The 18,112-nt window shown below is 41.3% G+C and overlaps 1 protein-coding gene across 2 annotated transcripts in view; it reads left to right on the forward strand.

Moving 5' to 3' along the window:
- The first annotated feature begins 7,798 nt into the window (after positions 1 to 7,798).
- Positions 7,799 to 18,112, forward strand: part of RB1CC1 (RB1 inducible coiled-coil 1) — an 88,803-nt gene continuing 78,489 nt past the window's right edge. For both annotated transcript variants that reach the window (XM_036878955.2, XM_036878957.2), the window contains exon 1: positions 7,799 to 8,156. The gene's annotated coding sequence lies outside the window, so the exon portion shown is untranslated. The remainder of the gene's footprint in view (positions 8,157 to 18,112) is intronic.

Consider the following 18,112-nt stretch of genomic DNA (forward strand, 5'->3'; position numbering starts at 1 on the left):
TGGCCTTTATTATGTTGAGGTACTTGCCCTCTATGCCCATTTTGTTGAGAGTTTTTATCATGAATGGATGTTGAACTTTGTCAAACGCTTTTTCAGCATCTATGGAGATGATCATGTGGTTTTTGTCTTTCTTTTTGTTGATGTGGTGGATGATGTTGATGGACTTTCGAATGTTGTACCATCCTTGCATCCCTGGGATGAATCCCACTTGGTCATGGTGTATGATCCTTTTGATGTATTTTTGAATTCGGTTTGTTAATATTTTGTTGAGTATTTTTGCATCTACGTTCATCAGGGATATTGGTCTGTAGTTTTCTTTTTTGGTGGTGTCTTTGCCTGGTTTTGGTATTAGGGTGATGGTAGCTTCATAGAATGAGTTTGGGAGTATCCCCTCCTCGTCTATTTTTTGGAAAACTTTAAGAAGAATGGGTATTATGTCTTCCCTGTATGCTTGATAAAATTCCGAGGTAAATCCATCTGGCCCGGGGGTTTTGTTCTTTGGTAGTTTTTTGATTACCGCTTCAATTCCATTGCTGGTAATTGGTCTGTTTAGATTTTCTGTTTCTTCCTGGGTCAATCTTGGAAGGTTGTATTTTTCTAGGAAGTTGTCCATTTCTCCTATGTTTCCCAGCTTGTTAGCATATAGGTTTTCATAGTATTCTCTAATAATTCTTTGTATTTCTGTGGGTCCGTTGTAATTTTTCCTTTCTCATTTCTGATACTGTTGATTTGTGTTGACTCTCTTTTCTTCTTAATAAGTCTGGCTAGAGGCTTATCTATTTTGTTTATTTTCTCAAAGAACCAGCTCTTGGTTTCATTGATTTTTGCTATTGTTTTATTCTTCTCAATTTTATTTATTTCTTCTCTGATCTTTATTATGTCCCTCCTTCTGCTGACCTTAGGCCTCATCTGTTCTTCTTTTTCCAATTTCGATAATTGTGACATTAGACCATTCATTTGGGATTGCTCTTCTTTTTAAATATGCTTGGATTGCTATATACTTTCCTCTTAAGACTGCTTTTGCTGTGTCCCACAGAAGTTGGGGCTTAGTGTTGTTGTTGTCATTTGTTTCCATATATTGCTGGATCTCCATTTTGATTTGGTCATTGATCCATTGATTATTTAGGAGCGTGTTGTTAAGCCTCCATGTGTTTGTGAGCCTCTTTTGTTTCTTTGTACAGTTTATTTCTAGTTTTATGCCTTTGTGGTCTGAAAAGTTGGTTGGTAGGATTTCAATCTTTTGGAATTTTCTGAGGCTCTTTTTGTGGCCTAGTATGTGGTCTATTCTGGAGAATGTTCCATGTGCACTTGAGAAGAATGTATATCCCGCTGCTTTTGGATGTAGAGTTCTATAGATGTCTATTAGGTCCATCTGCTCTACTGTGTTGTTCAGTGCTTCCGTGTCCTTACTTATTTTCTGCCCAGTGAATCTATCCTTTGGGGTGAGTGGTGTGTTGAAGTCTTCTAGAATGAATGCATTGCAGTCTATATCCCCCTTTAGTTCTGTTAGTATTTGTTTCACATATGCTGGTGCTCCTGTGTTGGGTGCATATATATTTAGAATGGTTATATCCTCTTGTTTGACTGAGCCCTTTATCATTATGTAGTGTCCTTCTCTATCTCTTGTTACTTTCTTTGTTTTGAAGTCTATTTTGTCTGATATTAGTACTGCAACCCCTGCTTTCTTCTCGCTGTTGTTTGCTTGAAATATGTTTTTCCATCCCTTGACTTTTAGTCTGTACATGTCTTTGGGTTTGAGGTGAGTTTCTTGTAAGCAGCATATAGATGGGTCTTGCTTTTTTATCCATTCTGTTACTCTGTGTCTTTTGATTGGAGCATTCAACCCATTAACATTTAGGGTGACTATTGAAAGATATGTACTTATTGCCATTGCAGGCTTTAAATTCGTGGTTACCAAAGTTTCAAGGTTCGCCTCTTTAGTACCTTACTGCCTAACTTTGCTCGCTTATTGAGCTGTTATATACACCGTCTGGAGATTCTTTTCTTCTCTCCCTTCTTGTTCCTCCTCCTCGATTCTTCATATGTTGGCTGTTTCGTGCTGTGCTCTTTCTAGGAGTGCTCCCGTCTAGAGCAGTCCCTGTAAGATGTTCTGTAGAGGTGGTTTGTGGAAAGCAAAATCCCTCACCTTTTGTCTGGGAATTGTTTAATCCCACCATCATATTTGAATGATAGTCGTGCTGGATACAGTATCCTTGGTTCAAGGCCCTTCTGTTTCATTGTATTAAATATATCATGCCATTCTCTTCTGGCCTGTAGGGTTTCTGTTGAGAAATCTTATGTTAGCCTGATGGGTTTCCCTTTATAGGTGACCTTTTTCTCTCTAGCTGCCTTTAACACTCTTTCCTTGTCCTTGATCTTTGCCATTTTAATTATTATGTGTCTTGGTGTTGTCCTTCTTGGATCCTTTCTGTTGGGGGTTCTGTGTATTTCCGTGGTCTGTTCGATTATTTCGTCCCCCAGTTTGGGGAAGTTTTCAGCAATTATTTCTTCTAAGATACTTTCCATCTCTTTTTCTCTCTCTTCTTCTTCTGGTACCCGTATAATATGGATATTGTTCCTTTTGGATTGGTCAAACAGTTCTCTTAATGTTGTTTCATTCCTGGAGATCCTTTTGTCTCTCTCTATGTCAGCTTCTATGCGTTCCTGTTCTCTGATTTCAATTCCATCAATGGCCTCTTGCATTCTATCCATTCTGCTTATAAGCCCTTCCAGAGTTTGTTTCATTTCTGCGATCTCCTTTCTGGCATCTGTGATCTCCCTCCGGACTTCATCCCATTTCTCTTGCGTATTTCTCTGCATCTCTGTCAGCATGTTTATGATTCTTATTTTGAATTCTTTTTCAGGAAGGCTGGTTAGGTCTGTCTCCTTCTCTGGTGTTGTCTCTGTGATCTTTGTCTGCCTGTAGCTTTGCCTTTTCATGGTGATAGGAATAGTTTGCAGAGCTGGGACGAGTGACGGCTGGAAGAACTTCCTTTCTTGTTGGTTTGTGGCCCTCCTCTCCTGGGAGAACAGCGACCTCTAGTGTCTTGTGCTGCGCAGCTGCGCGCAGACAGGGTTTGTGCTTCCTTTCCGGCTGCTATGGAGTTAATCTCCGCTGTTGCTGTGGGCGTGGCCTGGCTCGGGAATCTACTCCAAAGTGGTGTAGTCGTGTTGGAGTAGGAGTGGCTGGGAGGCTATTTATCTCTGTAAGGGGCCTCCCTGCTCCCTGCAGCCCAGGGGCTACGGTGCCCAGAGATCCCCGGATTCCCTACCTCTAGATTAAGTTCCCGCCCTGCCCCTTTAAGACTTCCAAAAAGCGCTCACCAAAACAAAACAGCAAAAAAGCAAAAAAAAAAAAAAAAAAAAAATTGGTCGCGCGCTTTTCTTATGTCCTCCAACACCCGGCCTCCGGTGCCCGCTCACTGTTTTTGCTGCCCTGTTTCCCTAGTATCTAGGGCCCCATGGGCACGTACTGTGTCTGCACTCTGGCCCGGATGGCTGCGGCTGGGTGTTCGGCAGCGCTGTTCTCCGTCTCCCTCCCGCTCTGCCTATTCTTCTCCCGCCGGGAGCTGGGGGGAGGGACGCTCGGCTCCCGCCGGGCCGGGGCTTGTATCTTACCCCCTTCGCTAGGCGCTGGGTTCTCTCAGGTGCGGATGTGGTCTGGATATTGTCCTGTGTCCTCTGGTCTTTATTCTAGGAAGGGTTGTCTTTGTTATATATTCATAGATATATGTTGTTTTGGGAGATTTCCGCTGCTCTCCTCACGCTGCCATCTTCCCCATCCTCCTATGTTTATGATTTTTATTTTGAATTCTTTTTCAGGGAGACTGTTTAGGTCTGCCTCTGCAGATCCTTTCTCAGGTGTAACTATCTTGGTCTGGACTAGATTTTTTTTTGCCTTTTCATGGTGATTGCAGTGGCTGTAGGCAGATTGCGGGTGTGTCAGCTGGGAGACGAAAGTCCTTTCCTGCTTGCTGGATGCCTTGCCCTTCTCCGCTGCCTGTGACGGCTACCTGCACTCCTGGAGCAGCCACCGGGTTAATCTCCTAAACTGCTGTGGGCAGGGTGTCCGTCAGAGCAGTGCAGAGCCCTGTGGGGAGTGGCAGGCACACCAGGTGCGCTCCTCCGTGCTAGCGGTGACCCTGTCGGGCAGCTGTGTGGCATCAGTGGCCTTTGGGTATGGTCCAGGCGGCTGTGCATTGGGCTGGGATTCCGGTCAGCTCCTGGGAGCGCGCCTGCTCCCTCTGCCTCTGGCTCCGCTGCTGGTGTGTGCTGGGCTTTTCTGCGCAGGTTTCTACAAGGCTCTGGCTTCACTGCCGCCCGCCCGGGCTGTTCGGTTGCACCGCTGCGGGCTAGCCCTGCGGTGCACGGATCTGCTCTCGGTTCCTTCTAGCGCTTCCGCCCCCGGCGCACGCTCCCACTCTCCTCCTACTGGGCCCGTGTGTCAGGGTCTGTGCCAGTTGGAGGAACGACTGGCAGGCTGCCTCGTCCTGTGAGGGGCTTAAAAGCTGCACTGCCTCCTTTTAGGGTGCGTAAGTTTCCCCAGTACTCCCTGCTGCCAGGACAACTTCGTCCAGCTATGGGGTCCCTGTCTAAGACTTGCAGAAAGCACTCACTTTTCTTTTGTCTCAGGGGCGCCGGTTGCAGGGACCTGCCCCCAGGTTTGGCTTTTCCGTTTCTCTAATATCCAGCACCCCGTGCACCTTGTGTCTGCGTTCCTGGTGTGGATTTCTAGAGCTGGTTATTGAGCAGTTCTAGGCTTTCACTCCCTCCCCGTTCTGACTCCTTTCTTCCCGCCGGGTTTTGGGGTGGGGGTGCGTTCGGGTCCCGCCTGGTCACGGCTTGTATCTTACCCCCTTCGTGTGATGCTGAGTTCTCACAGATGTAGATGTATCCTGGCTGTTGTAGTGCATCCACTGGTGTCTCTTTTAGGAATAGTTGTATTTATTGTATTTTCATAAATATGTATGTTTTGCGGAGGTTTCCTCTGAACTACTCATGCCGCTATCTTCCCGTGATCTACAATGACTTTTGAATGGTCCCCTGTACAAACCTTTGAGGTAATTGAGGGCAGGAACTTTCCACAGTAACTTAGCTAATTGACCTTTAATATGAATATTTGTGGTATTTATTACATTCAACAAATACTCTAATTGTTATGTGCCATGCTCTCTACAATAAAATTCTAGGAACCTAAAAATTAGTAATTCATAGTTCTATTCTTAAAGGTTTCACAGACTCAAGAGGGAAGACAAAAATTTATAGTTGCATGATATGGAGCAGAGGGAGTAGAAGGGTGAGTAGATGACTCTGTTGTTCAAAGGTTGGAAGCTGGCTGGTGTCCAAGTTCCGTTGTACAGGATGACTCTCAAGGGTGGAGAACATTCTTGGAGGAAGAAACTCGAGTTAAGTGCCATGAAATACAGCTGGAGAGATGGGCTGGGACACAATGAAGAGATTTTTATGCCACATTAGTAGGTGTTAATTTTATCTAATACACACAAAAAAAACACAACTGAAGGTTGTTAGAGAAGAGACATCATCAGATTGGTCTTGAATGATGGGCTCTAGCTGGTAGGCAAGGCCAGGTGTAAATGAAGGCCTGAAACAGGTGTAGGGCACTGCCAACAGATGTTTGAGTGCATACCCCTGTACCTAGGTACTGGGGAAAACAGTTTCTCTATTAAAAAGGACTCATTTCAGCAAGTTAAAAAGATACTGAAAGTTTTAAGAATCCACATGAATACAGGCATGTGTGGAAAGGGCTCCCTGAGAAAGTGACACTGAAATTAAGACCTGAAAAAAAAAAACAGGATTTATAGATTTGAATGATTTGAAGTACTTAGAGTGTCTATCATAGACTTTATATATATATCCCTATATACTCCACTGAAGAGAACTACTTTCTTTTGCCCTCACTATAAATCTATCACAGAACTTGAATATTTGTTACATTTAAAAAAATGTGGTAAGGACAACTTTCATTTTGTCTCAAATGATGCAGCATATTATATTTGCATCATTTATATAATTACTTGAGAATTTGGAAGAGGACCAAATACAAGGACAGATTTAAGAACCAAGAGGGAGATGATGCAAAAAGGGAAGAGAAAACGAGTAATTTAAAATGGCAAATGCTATAAAAGGTTCAAGTAAAGTCTCAGCACCATCCATTTAATGCATTAATTTGGGCATCCCTATTTATCTGTTTGCATTTCCAGTGAGAAAAGAATGGTAGGTGGAAATGAGACTGGATTGAGGACTTCCTGTCAAGAAGCTTGGCTTAGAGTAATGCTGCAATGAGAGATTTTGTTTTTGTTTTATTTATTAAGGAAGGGAGAATATAGAGGATTTCCAATATCCTTGGTTTGAAGGAATATTTTTTGAGACATATTATTACAGACAGCAACTTGTAATAGTATTTACTCCAGCAATATGCATAAATCGATATACTTCAGAACTGACCACACTTATCACAAGGAAATATTAGATGCATATAAATTCCTAACGTTTACATTCTGGAGAATGTAAAAACCTTTAAGGTATTTACCCACTCATTTCTGGTTATTTCTTCCAAGCTATGACTAACATGAGGAATGAATTTTTTTTCCCAAAGAAGTCAGTCAGAAAGAAAAGTAATGTTTAAAATATTTTATTATTTAATAGGTTATCACTGGCATATTCCAGTGATAGTTTATCATCTAAGCTGTATTATATTTGTAACTGATAACTAAGAGGACATTTAAGCAGCGATATATTCTTCAGAGACTGGATGTTGTTGTATTTTACTTTACCTAGTTTCTGACCAAACCCCTCCTCACCACTTAGATTCCGTTTTCTCATTACTGTGCTGTGCCTTAAAAAATTAGCGTCTTTCTTCAGTTTTCCCAGTTCACACTTTTACCCCAAAGCATAATAATAATTCACTCTCTTAAAATTTTCACTTCTCTGCTGTATCTTGCTGGGGCATTGTATATTTTTAATTCCTGCTTTAAAAATACCAAAAAAAAAAAAAGCCTTGCCGTAGACAAGATTCTATGCGATATATGCAGGAATGTTGAAAACAAAGGTAAAAATAATAAGCCCTCCTCTCTCTTTCCCTTCAGTGTGACGGACACTGAAAATCCCTACCGTGTACCAGTCAGTTGTTCAATGTCTTTTCATGATCGGTTTCCATCCTGACACGACGTATCACAAACGCTTCCAGTCAGTGTTTGCCCTTGGCGCCGGCGGAATCGGCGCCGAGTGCTTTCCCTCTCGCAGTCCGGTCAACCGCTGCTCCTCCCGTGTCAACGCACCGGCTAGGGGCTGCTACAGACTCGAATCGTGGCGCTGAAACTCCGCCCACCCTCCCTACCTGGGGGAAAACGGCGCCCGCGACCCGGAGGCCGAGAAAGGCAGTGGCAGCTCCTCGGGGCGGCACCCTCCTTGGACCTTGGCCCGGTCCGCCAGGGCCCCCGGTGGGTTTGCGAGAACCACCGACCACCCACCGATCCTGACCAGGTCCGCAGGCGCCGGTGGGCTGCTCCTCGGCGGCCGGCTGAAGACGAGCTCACTGACCCCACGGCCAACCCCAAACTGGGCGGCCAGCCCAGCCCGGGCCCACTCGCTGCAGCAACAAGGGTCAAGCTCACCTTGAGGTGTGCCGCCCGGGTACAGCCCGCCGCCTCGGAATCGGCAAAGAACGCCCCGGAGGCGCCCACTTCCGGGCCTGCGCGAACTGCCCCTTTCCACAGCCCCCATTTCCGGGTCTGCGCGCACCGTCCCCCGTCAGGTCTCGCCCCGCCCTCCGTTTCCCGGCGTGCTCTGCGGGGGCAGGCGCGGGTCGACAATAACAAATCGGTGGCGGAATCCGCGGCCCTGCCGATCCTTGGGCAAAGCCTCGGCCACTGCTCCCGGCTTCCCGGCCCCTCGGCTCCGACCGGCCGCGGTCCCCGCCCGCGCTCCCGCCCCAGAGTCGAGGGCCCTGACGGCGTGCCCGTCTTGGCCGACCGCCTCCTGCCCGGGGCTCGGGACCGCGGCCGGCACTCGGGGCGCAGGCAGTTGTGTTGGTTGGCGGAGCCAGATGGGCAGTTGGTAGCTGCGCGGCGGCGGAAGATGGTGCCGGGGGCTGCCGGCTCTGCTGCTGCCGCCGGCGCAGAAGAAGGTGCTGCCAGGTGAGCGCTGCCGCTATGTCCCCTTTCCCGCATCCGGGAATGCGGCCCTGGGTGCGGGTACCCCGATGGCCCGGTCCACCCCGCGCGCAGGTGTGAGCGGCCCCCGCCCGGCTCCCGGCAAGCCCCTGGGCTCCGAGAGGGACCAGGCCCTCAGGCTGCCGCCTGCCTAGGCTCCTTGGCCGGGCCTTGGGCCCTCCCTGCCCCCTTGCGTCTACCCGGACGCACCCTGCTTGTTGCCGCGGCTGCGCTCGGCCCTAGGGGCCTTTGACTCGAGGAACTGGGAGTGGAATTGGGCCGAGACCGAACCGAGCGCACCGCGGGAGGAGCGAGTGGCCTCTCGGTCCCGACCCCGACCCGGAGAGCGAGGATCGGTGTTAAGTTACTCCCAGGAGTGACTCAGCCCCCGCCCGCCCACCGGTAGATTTGGGATGGGGTGTGTGCGGATTTCACAACTTCGTTGGAAGAAACAGGACGGCGGGAGAAACGGCCGCCTCTGAGGGGACTGCCTGGAGTCTCTTCACCGTCTGGCGAATGCGCCCTGTTCATTGTTTGTCGTTTCCTAGTCCAGCCTTTTTTCCATCATGACTCTTGAAAACAGTGTGGTCCTGCCACGGGGCGGTGCGGGTCTGGGTGCCAAGAGACTGGTGTGCTCACTGCTGATAAAGTCTCATTACTGCCAGATACGAAGCCAGGTGGGGATGTCCGCTTTTAAGTAGACAAATCTGTCTTTATAAAGAATCTCATTATTTTGAAGTCTGGTACAAAGATAATCCTTCCAATTATGGTAGGATTTGACTATGAGAAGCAAAAGGACCGAGAAGGTAGTTGACTTGATATTTTGGGTTATTTCATCTATAAGCGGACCATTATTAGGAGTGTGGAGATATTTTTGCTTTTTGTATTTAGTGTTGTAATATGGGCTGAATGAACATATTTTCTGAGTAACATTCTGTCATGTTTTTATTTTGGTGTTTTAGTTTTAAACAGTAGCTATTCAAAGGGATGCTTCATTTTGATAAGTGTTTATTTCTGATAAATAACTGTTGTTGGAAATGAGATATGGACTCAGACCACTTTTTTTTTGTTATCATTAATCTACAATTACATGAAGAACATTATGTTTACTAGGGTTCCCCCTTCACCAAGTCCCCACCAGAAACCCCATTACAGTCACTGTCAGACCACTTTTTAAAAGTAATTTTTAGTCCCTTTTGAATCTTCTATGTTAATCAAAGTTAGAATTAGCTATGGTCTAGTTTTTATCTGGTGTTACAGGGTGACAGAGAAGCCAGTATTGTTGTCTCTACGAAAATTTTTCTGGCCTTGCTAACAAACACAAGGTCAGAATGCAGGGCAAATTGAGTTTGAGCAAGTCAAATTCATAGAGTCTGAAAGGGCAGAAGACACAAGATACTTGTTTTTGAGAAGTCATGCTTTTGTACCTAAAGTTTTATTGTGTAAGCTTGAGGTGAGCTTTATTTGACTTGTAATTTTGAGATTGCCTTCGAATTTTAATGTATTTGGAATATGTTCGAGTACCTGCTGTATGCATTACTTTGCAGATGTATATAACAACAATATTTTTAAAAAAGGAATGGCCAGTGAAATGTTCTAGTATGGGTAATGCTATTCTCTAACCCCAATCAAGCTTTCGTTTTGTAGCACAGGAAAGACTGGCTCAAGAAACGCAGTGAAAATCCAGTAATCCCTTTTTGCACAAACTCAGAGTTATTTTTACCTATCACAGAAGACTATTGAACCAGTTATTACAAGGAATAGAAGAATGTGTAAGAAGTTGTTCTTGCCTTATAAAAGAATATTTCCAGGAGAAGCATGGTACAGCATGGATAAGTTACTTCACTTCTCTTTAAAAAATGTCCTAGTTACCTTAATGAGTTTTGACTCGGTATCGTGTACCTACTATGCCAGGCACTGCTGTAGAAATGCTGGGGATTTAGCAGTGAACAAACCAAATTAGAACCCTGTATTCACTCAAGAAAATATGGAGTAAGAGGTATGCTAGGAAGGAAAAATAAAGCAGTAGAGGGAGGAGATGAAGTATCAGGATTGGAGGATTGACACGAGGTAAAGTGCTTGAGGAAGGCCTCACCCACTGGTCTGATAACTGGAAATAAAGACCCAAGAGAAGTGAGGAAGCTTAGCTGTATCATTATATGGGGTAAAAGAACATTCTTGGCATAAAGAATAGAACAGTCAGTGCAAAGGCTCTGATATACTTTGCACATACAGGGAAAAGTGAAAAGGTAATTGAGGGTGGACTGGAGTGAATGAGAGGGAGAGTAGTGGGACCATGTTGTAGTGGGGCCTCTTACAGATACTTAGTTTTTTTGAGTCATAGTAAGAAGACTATAATGTACTCTAATCTTGCATGTGCAGAGGGCACAGAGGTTTGTTCCAATAAATGCAGCAAGGCTGGAGGGCAACTTGTAGCTAGAGTCATTCATTTTTTGTGTGTGAAATGTTGGTTAAATCCCTGCAGTACATAGTTTAAGCTCTGGCAGCATGAACCATGAATGAGATGAACTGTGCATGTAAACTTTGTATATAAGATTGTGGAAAACAGTGAGTCTTTGGACATTTTAAAGAAGATAAATTGCAAATGTTTTGAGATGCTGGAATAGATGTAGTGCCATAATAGCAGGAGATTGTGGAGTGCCAGGTTGAAGATTTTGACCTACTGTCATAGAATTATGTAAATTTTAACTATCACATTTCTCTGATTTTTTTTCATTATTGTGTGCCTAACAAAGTAAGCTTACTTTGACTGTTACATGAACCTCTGTGTCCAGGTTCCTGATGGGATGGTGTTTCCTTCCATCCTGCAGTGAGGTTGAGTCTCTGTTAAAATTACTTGTTGCAGGTAACCACTCTGGTGCCTTTTCTTTCATTGGTTAGGAAGGGAAAGCACCCTTTCTTTCATTGGTTAGTCTCTGCCATCACAGCTGTTTAGCGAGTTCTGTGAGGATTATGGATCAGCTGCCCCACCCCCATGATTTTTCTGTCTTGAATTCTCATGTTTTTTTGGCTTGTAATCATACTAAGAAATGAAAATAATTGTGACCCATTTCCATTTTTTGGTACTGGTTTGGGACTATCCATATTTTTCCTTTGTATTTCACACAGAGTAATTGGTCAGTAACTGTCCAGAGTATCTATTGAAATATTAGTCAAATAAGTACCACCTAGTTAATATTTTATGTTTGATTTTTTTAGCTGTTACATTGCAAACTCCAGACTTGCACATCCTTTTTCAATACTGCTTTATGTTTACGGATAGTCTTGGTTTAATAGAATGAAGGTAATTCAACATTTGTTAAATAGATAATTTTGGTCTCATTTTTTTAACTTAGTATATTATAAAGTGAAACATAGAACTAGAAAGTTTTTGCTATAGACATAATTGATGTATTCACAGTTGGAAAAAACAGAATTCACATTTAAAGGAAGTGTCACAGTTAATACTGCTACCCCTTAAAAACAATACCATGCACAACCCTGGGTGTCATATCTCAGCTGGTGACAGTAATACAGTAAAAATGACTGTGATTTGTAGTCTTGGTACACTTTGGAAGTATCAGAGCTGTTTTTTAGTAGGCTTGACTTAAATTAATTTTAATGGTTCTTTTGATTCTATTGAGCAGAAATTTCCAAATGCCATGACAAATATGAAAAAACATTCTTAAATGCAATAATACTTATAAAGTGAATTTAGTTTTTATGAATGAGACTAATTCAAAATGTCAGTCTTAATGATGTTCTTGATTAGGACAGCTTTTTGAAAAAATAAGACTGGTCATTTACTAACGTATCCAAATCCAAATTTTCTTTTAAGTCATGTATTTACATAATTTTTATGAATGGCAGGGCACAAAATGTATAATATGTTCATGTGTACTGACATGGAGAGATTCCCATGTTGTATTATTCGACTCAAACCTACAGGACTTACTTCAAACTGTTGAAAATATTCCTGTTATCTTCATTCTTTTGGTGCTGTTCTTACTTCAAGTTGCTTGAGGCCCTCCACCTTTATAGAAAACGTTCGCTTTGGGGGAGCATGAGGAAGATGGCTGGTCTAGTCCTCTTTCTTTCCTTCTTTTTCTCTTCCTCTCTTGCGAGAAAGAGTTAGGATCAGATGGGAATAAATCTGATTTGGAGAGATTGAAGCACACTTCCTTTGCGGTGAACATTATTTTCATTGATACAGCACCCAGTGACCCCTCAATGAGGTAAAATTGCTTTGTATTGCAATTTTTGGAATTAAGAGCAGATAAAATTATTCCCACTCTTTATTTTTTCCCTCTGAAGATTTTGGCCACTTTATCTAGTGCCATTCAAATTCCATGTATTCCAGACTGGAAAACAACTTGAGTGTGGCTGTATTCCCAGCACCCAACACAGTTTCTGGCTTATGTTGACTGTTCAGCAAATGTTGGATGAATGATGATGGAAGGTGTTCTCTTTTGGAGGTCAGTGATTTTCATCTAGCATTTTCTCCTTTGTCCTCCATACATAAGGAAGCTGATACTAAGTTTTGAGTAGATTAGGTCTGTCATTCTAGTTTTGTGCCCACTAATGGTATGGTGGTAATCTCAAAGAGGAAAGTGTAAATTACTCTCCAATTGAATTGGATAGACAGTGTTTTTTATGAGTGTAGGAAATGTTTTCTTATTTTTCTTATGGACATAAAAGTACAGTTGCAACCACTGTATATCTAGGAATAAATGCAAAGGAATCAGTATTTTAAAAAATACTTCTCTCCTTTTCCCCTTATTTATAGCTGATCCCAGAAGGATCCAGGAGGAACAAATGTCCTTTCACAATGTGAGATATTTTTCCCCAATATAAGATAATTCATATTACGATATACAGCTGGTTAAGAACTCTGTAAGTTCAGGAGAGGGGAAAAGAGTTCCATGAGCTACCTGTGATTAGGGGAGACTTCCCAGAAGTGCTAATAGGACATATTTTTGGACCATACTTGGATGAGTGAAATTCAGGTGAGCAGAAATAGGGAGAATTTTATCTGGCAGGACTGTGTGAAATAAGAGTATAGGTTTCTTATAGGGGAGTAGTTGAAAGTACTTGTAGAAGGATAAACGGGTTGATTATGAAGCCCTTGAACACTAGAATTTAAAGTTACAATTGCTGTCATTTTTAATGCATTGTTGTTATAGACCTTGCATCGAAAGGAATCTGAAATACATTATTGCTATACCTCTCATCCACTCTGTAAAAGGTATCATTTTTTCACAGCTGGTAAACTGAGTGCGTACGTCATCTAAGCATCAGTGGGAGAGATGGGATTCCAACACAGATAAATATTGCTCCAAAATCTGCCGTTTTAATGCTAATTTAGCTTTTTGACAGAGTTGGCAAATTCACATGCTTTTAACAGGGCAGGAAGATAGTGAAATCATCTGGGTACAGAAATAGGTGCTGCACTGAGGTGAAAGGAGAGGAGCTGCAAAACAACAGAGCAGGGTGGTCCATTGACCCGCTGGAGAAGCAGCACATTTCAGTGGCTGTAACTGGTGGGAAGAGTTGGAACAGGGTGGAGTCTTACAGGCAGGGAGAAGAGTTTCCAGGCCCTAAAATAAGGGTCATGCCATTGGAAAATGGGGGTTGGATTTATAAAGGAAGAATGGATAGAATTTGGATATAAATAATTGAGATTTTCAGTAAAAGGAGAATGATAGTTCTGTTGACAAAGGTTAGGGAGCAGTTTTAAACGAAAAGCACTGAACTGAAAATGAACACACTGACTTTGTGGTAACTATGGTATCTAATTAGTGATATTTAAGTGCTAGTCCTGGACTCAAAACAGAGGTCTGGATTAGCTTGTAACCAGAACTGATGTTTGTGTTGGACTTTAGTTTGCATGACTTCATGTATGTGTAGATTGTTCACATACAACCCTGTGAGATAGGTAGCTTTTTTCCTTTTTGTAATAAAATGTTAGATGATGTCACCCAGGGTCACATAGTCACTGGGGACAGGACTTGAGTGTAGGTCTTCTGACTCCAAATCTCATGTTCTTTTTATAGTTCTATTGCCCCTCTAAAGTGTACATAAAGAGAACAATTAGAGAACTAAATACAAATGACCATCTAGGGAAAATTGTAGAGTAGGAGTACATCTCCACTGGGACATCAGATTGGGGGCTAGAATGGAGACAGCATTTGGGGATCATTGTCTTGCTCTTAGTTGGACCAGCCTCTTCTAGAGCAAGCATATTCAGGTTCTTTATTTCTTTGTAAGGAATACAAGTGTTCTGTTTTTCTTTTTCAAAATGGAAATAAGTATATTTTCCCCTGATTATAAATGTGACTTAAGTAGATCAGAGAAAATGAAAGTCATGCACCCAGAAATGGCCATTGTTAAAAGGACTGATATCAAATTGTTCCAGACCTTTTAAATAGTTGTGTATGCATATGCATTTTTTAGCATTAGTTAATAAAATCCAGGGTCACATACATTCTATAACTCACTTTTCTTACAGTCAACATGTGTAGGTCTGACATTTTTAACTAATTATTATCACTTTGTATAGTTAGAATTTATTTGACCAACTCCTATTGATAGTTTTCTGTTTTTTCATTGTTAAAGATAATGGTGTAATGAAAGTCATTGGATGTATATATTTGGATACTTGTCTTTTTATTTGTTTCTTTAAATATATTTCCAGAGTTTAGAATTGCTGGTTTGCACATTTTAAATTTTGGTACATATTGCCAGATTAAATCTCCTTAAAAGTTGTACCAGTTTATAGTCTTGTCAAAACTGTGCCAGTGTGCTGTTATCTTGTCAACACTTTGCATTCATTTTAATCATTAGTAATAATCTAAAGGGTCAAAAATGTTTTTACAGAAGACTTAATTTTTCTGCATGCTATGGATAGCAATTTGCCACAATACCATTGCATATACAGTTTATTCTTCCCCCAATTTGAATTTTTCTGCTGTTGGTATATATAAAGATGTTTGAGTCTGGTCTGTTCTACATGTTATCTATTAATGAGCTAGAGTCCCAATTTTAATTACTTTTTGGGTATGTTTGACATTTTTTGATAAATGCTCTCTCCTACAATGTCTGTCTGACCATATGTATGTATATGTATATATAGTAGGCACTTAATAGTTACTGTCTCAGTGGACAGAAACTAAAGACATTGTTTAGGCAAGGGGCCACATAATGTCTTTACGAAAATCCTGTGTCAATTGTTGAGGTACTAACCTGTTGCTTTTAATTTGAAATTGGTTTATGTTGACATGTGTAATAGTATGATTTCATTGTGTAGGAATTAAGAAAAGTTTATATATAAGGAGTATTATGCCAATTTTAGAAAATTTTGACTATTTAGTAAAAAGAAATACTGTCTTATGTACTAGCATTATAAACTTAGTTAAATTTGATTTATCAATTAAACTTTTATATGACATTAAAGTTAATGTCATGTATATTTCTAACTCCTACAAGCAGTGGTAAACGTCTGTTGTGGTACTTTACGACTACGTGTGATAACTTCAGTTCTAGATCATTTACACTCAATCCACTTAAGAAGTTTAATAGATTTTATATAAACTAAAGGAAAATTACATAATGAGCAACCCCAACATTATAAGTTGGCAAAAGGATTAGCTGTTTGTAATGACTGACTACTTAAATTAGTGATATATTAAGCTTTTCCTCTTAAGTTTCCCCTCTTAAGTCTCAGTAAATGTGATCAAGAAGGGTAAATCGTAAGTTTCTAGCTGGAACTCAATTTTACATATCCTTTTTGATGGTTTTTGATATGACACCTCCTTTATTGGAATTTTTGCCCATTTCTTCTCAGTATAACTTGTGCATACCTGTCTGAAGTATATATTGCATTATATTGTCATGCCCATTTTTGCAATTAAGCTCTTTGAAGGCTCATAAACATGTAAGTTTTATTTTTTAATTTTGGTTAATAGCACATGAAATAAATTAGAACTGGTTATTATATATAATCTGACTATATGGCATTTTACAGAAGCATGGAGGAATCACCCAGTGCACCCCTTTCAATTTTCAGATGAGGAAACTGAGATTTAGTAAATTAGGTAATGTTCTGTCAAGGCCACAGAGGTAACGATGTGAAGCTAGACTAAAAACACAGATCTCTTACTTCTTCTGTTCAAACTGACCAAATCTGTGCTTGGTTACTAATGTCCCCTTTTGCTTAATTTTTTAATGATTACATACGAAGAAGTGAATTCAGGTCTATTGGATCATCTCATTTTTGTAGCAAGCATATAGAGATATGCAAATAAACTATACATTCTTATAAATAAATACAGTTCTTGTGGGGGTTTTTTTTTGAGCCTTTCTTCTGATTTTCAGTGTTGGTGCTTGTTCTGTTCTCCACGGCCTTGGCCTCATTGACTGTCCAGGGCCCAGGTAGTGTATATTAGGTACTGTGGTACAGAGAGAGGTGTAGGCATGGCTAAGTACTCTGGTCACTCACAGTCAGTTTGGGGAATGTAAGGCATTCATCACGTGGGACAGAAGTATAGCAGGACATTTGTTTATGTTCTGGATATAAACACTGTTATGTAATTAGTTGAACTTTGATGTGTGGGCCATAAATGCTCAACGAAGAGTCTTGGCAGGCAGTAGATTGGTGAAGACTCTGACAGAATGTTTGAGAAGAGGCCACAGAATGGAGGCAATGAAATGACATGACTAAAGGCCTGGGCAACCAAGGCTTATTCCTCTCTAGTCAGGAGGCCCCTTTCAATGGCATGGAGCTTCCTGTAGTGAGACTTGAAGGGCAATACTAGAGTATTAGACCAAGGAATATAGACAGCTAAGTAGATGTTATGAAACATATTTAGTTTTGGGAGAAGTACATTGACATTGAAATAAGACCTACGATTATTTAGTTGGTGGTGTCCTGTAAGTTGCATTTGAGTTGAAATCTGCAAGTAGACGTTGCTCAGTAAGGTTATTGTCAGTGCTCAGATATGTAGTAGTAAACACTAATTAGATAGTTTATGGGAATAAAGTGGTGGAAGAGAGGGATTCACAGACTTGGTAACTTAGATCTGGGGCTAGGGAGTACTTATCACATATGACATACATGTTAAACCAAGTTGATTACCACAGTGAAACCAGAAGTCAGTAGGAGAAATAGTGTAGAGAGGAAGAAAAGATTAAGGTAGGGGTGATGATTATTGGGTTTTAGTTTTTATTTTTTAAATAAAGAGCTGTAGAATATGTTGGCTAATATACTGCCAGAAATTAGCTGCTTGGATATAATTTGTCTCAGTTACCATTTGTACTCTGCTTTGTCATTTATGTAACTGCTTGCAGTGTCCTGAAAGTACTTTTGCTATTCACTCAGTAGATGCCCTTGAATACTGTGTGTTTTGTTTGGTACTTCCTGTACCTAGGTAACATTTTGGAGCATTTACTGTGAAGTTGGTATTGTTTAAATAACAACTTTGGCATGGATTTTACTTCTTTTTTCACAGCAGGCATACAGGGCAGGTGTTATTAACATCCCCGTTTTACGGATTAAGAAACAGAAATTTAGACATCTGTGTACTGATGAGAGTTTTAAACTCTACTTTTTTCTACTTGATAAAGTCATGCGGCTCATAGATTGAATGGAGAAGGTGCACTTCAGTAACATTTTATAACTGATTATACAAAATTAGTCTTCATTAAAGTATTAAGACATTTCTTTTAATAGAATTTAAAATGTTATCATGAGTAATTATATTTTGTTCATTGGCCATTTAGTACATTTAGTTTATTTTATAAACCATGCTTTTCAGGTAGAATCTGACCAGAGCTTTTACTTTGCTTACACAAAAATTCATATTTCCATTCCCTTACTTGTGTCCAGTCTGTGATACGAAAAAAAATTAGATTTAGAAATAAAATATTTACTAAACCAAAGTAAT

Source organism: Manis pentadactyla, chromosome 3 (genome assembly GCF_030020395.1).
Source record: "Manis pentadactyla isolate mManPen7 chromosome 3, mManPen7.hap1, whole genome shotgun sequence".
Classification (NCBI taxonomy): Eukaryota; Metazoa; Chordata; class Mammalia; order Pholidota; family Manidae; genus Manis; species Manis pentadactyla.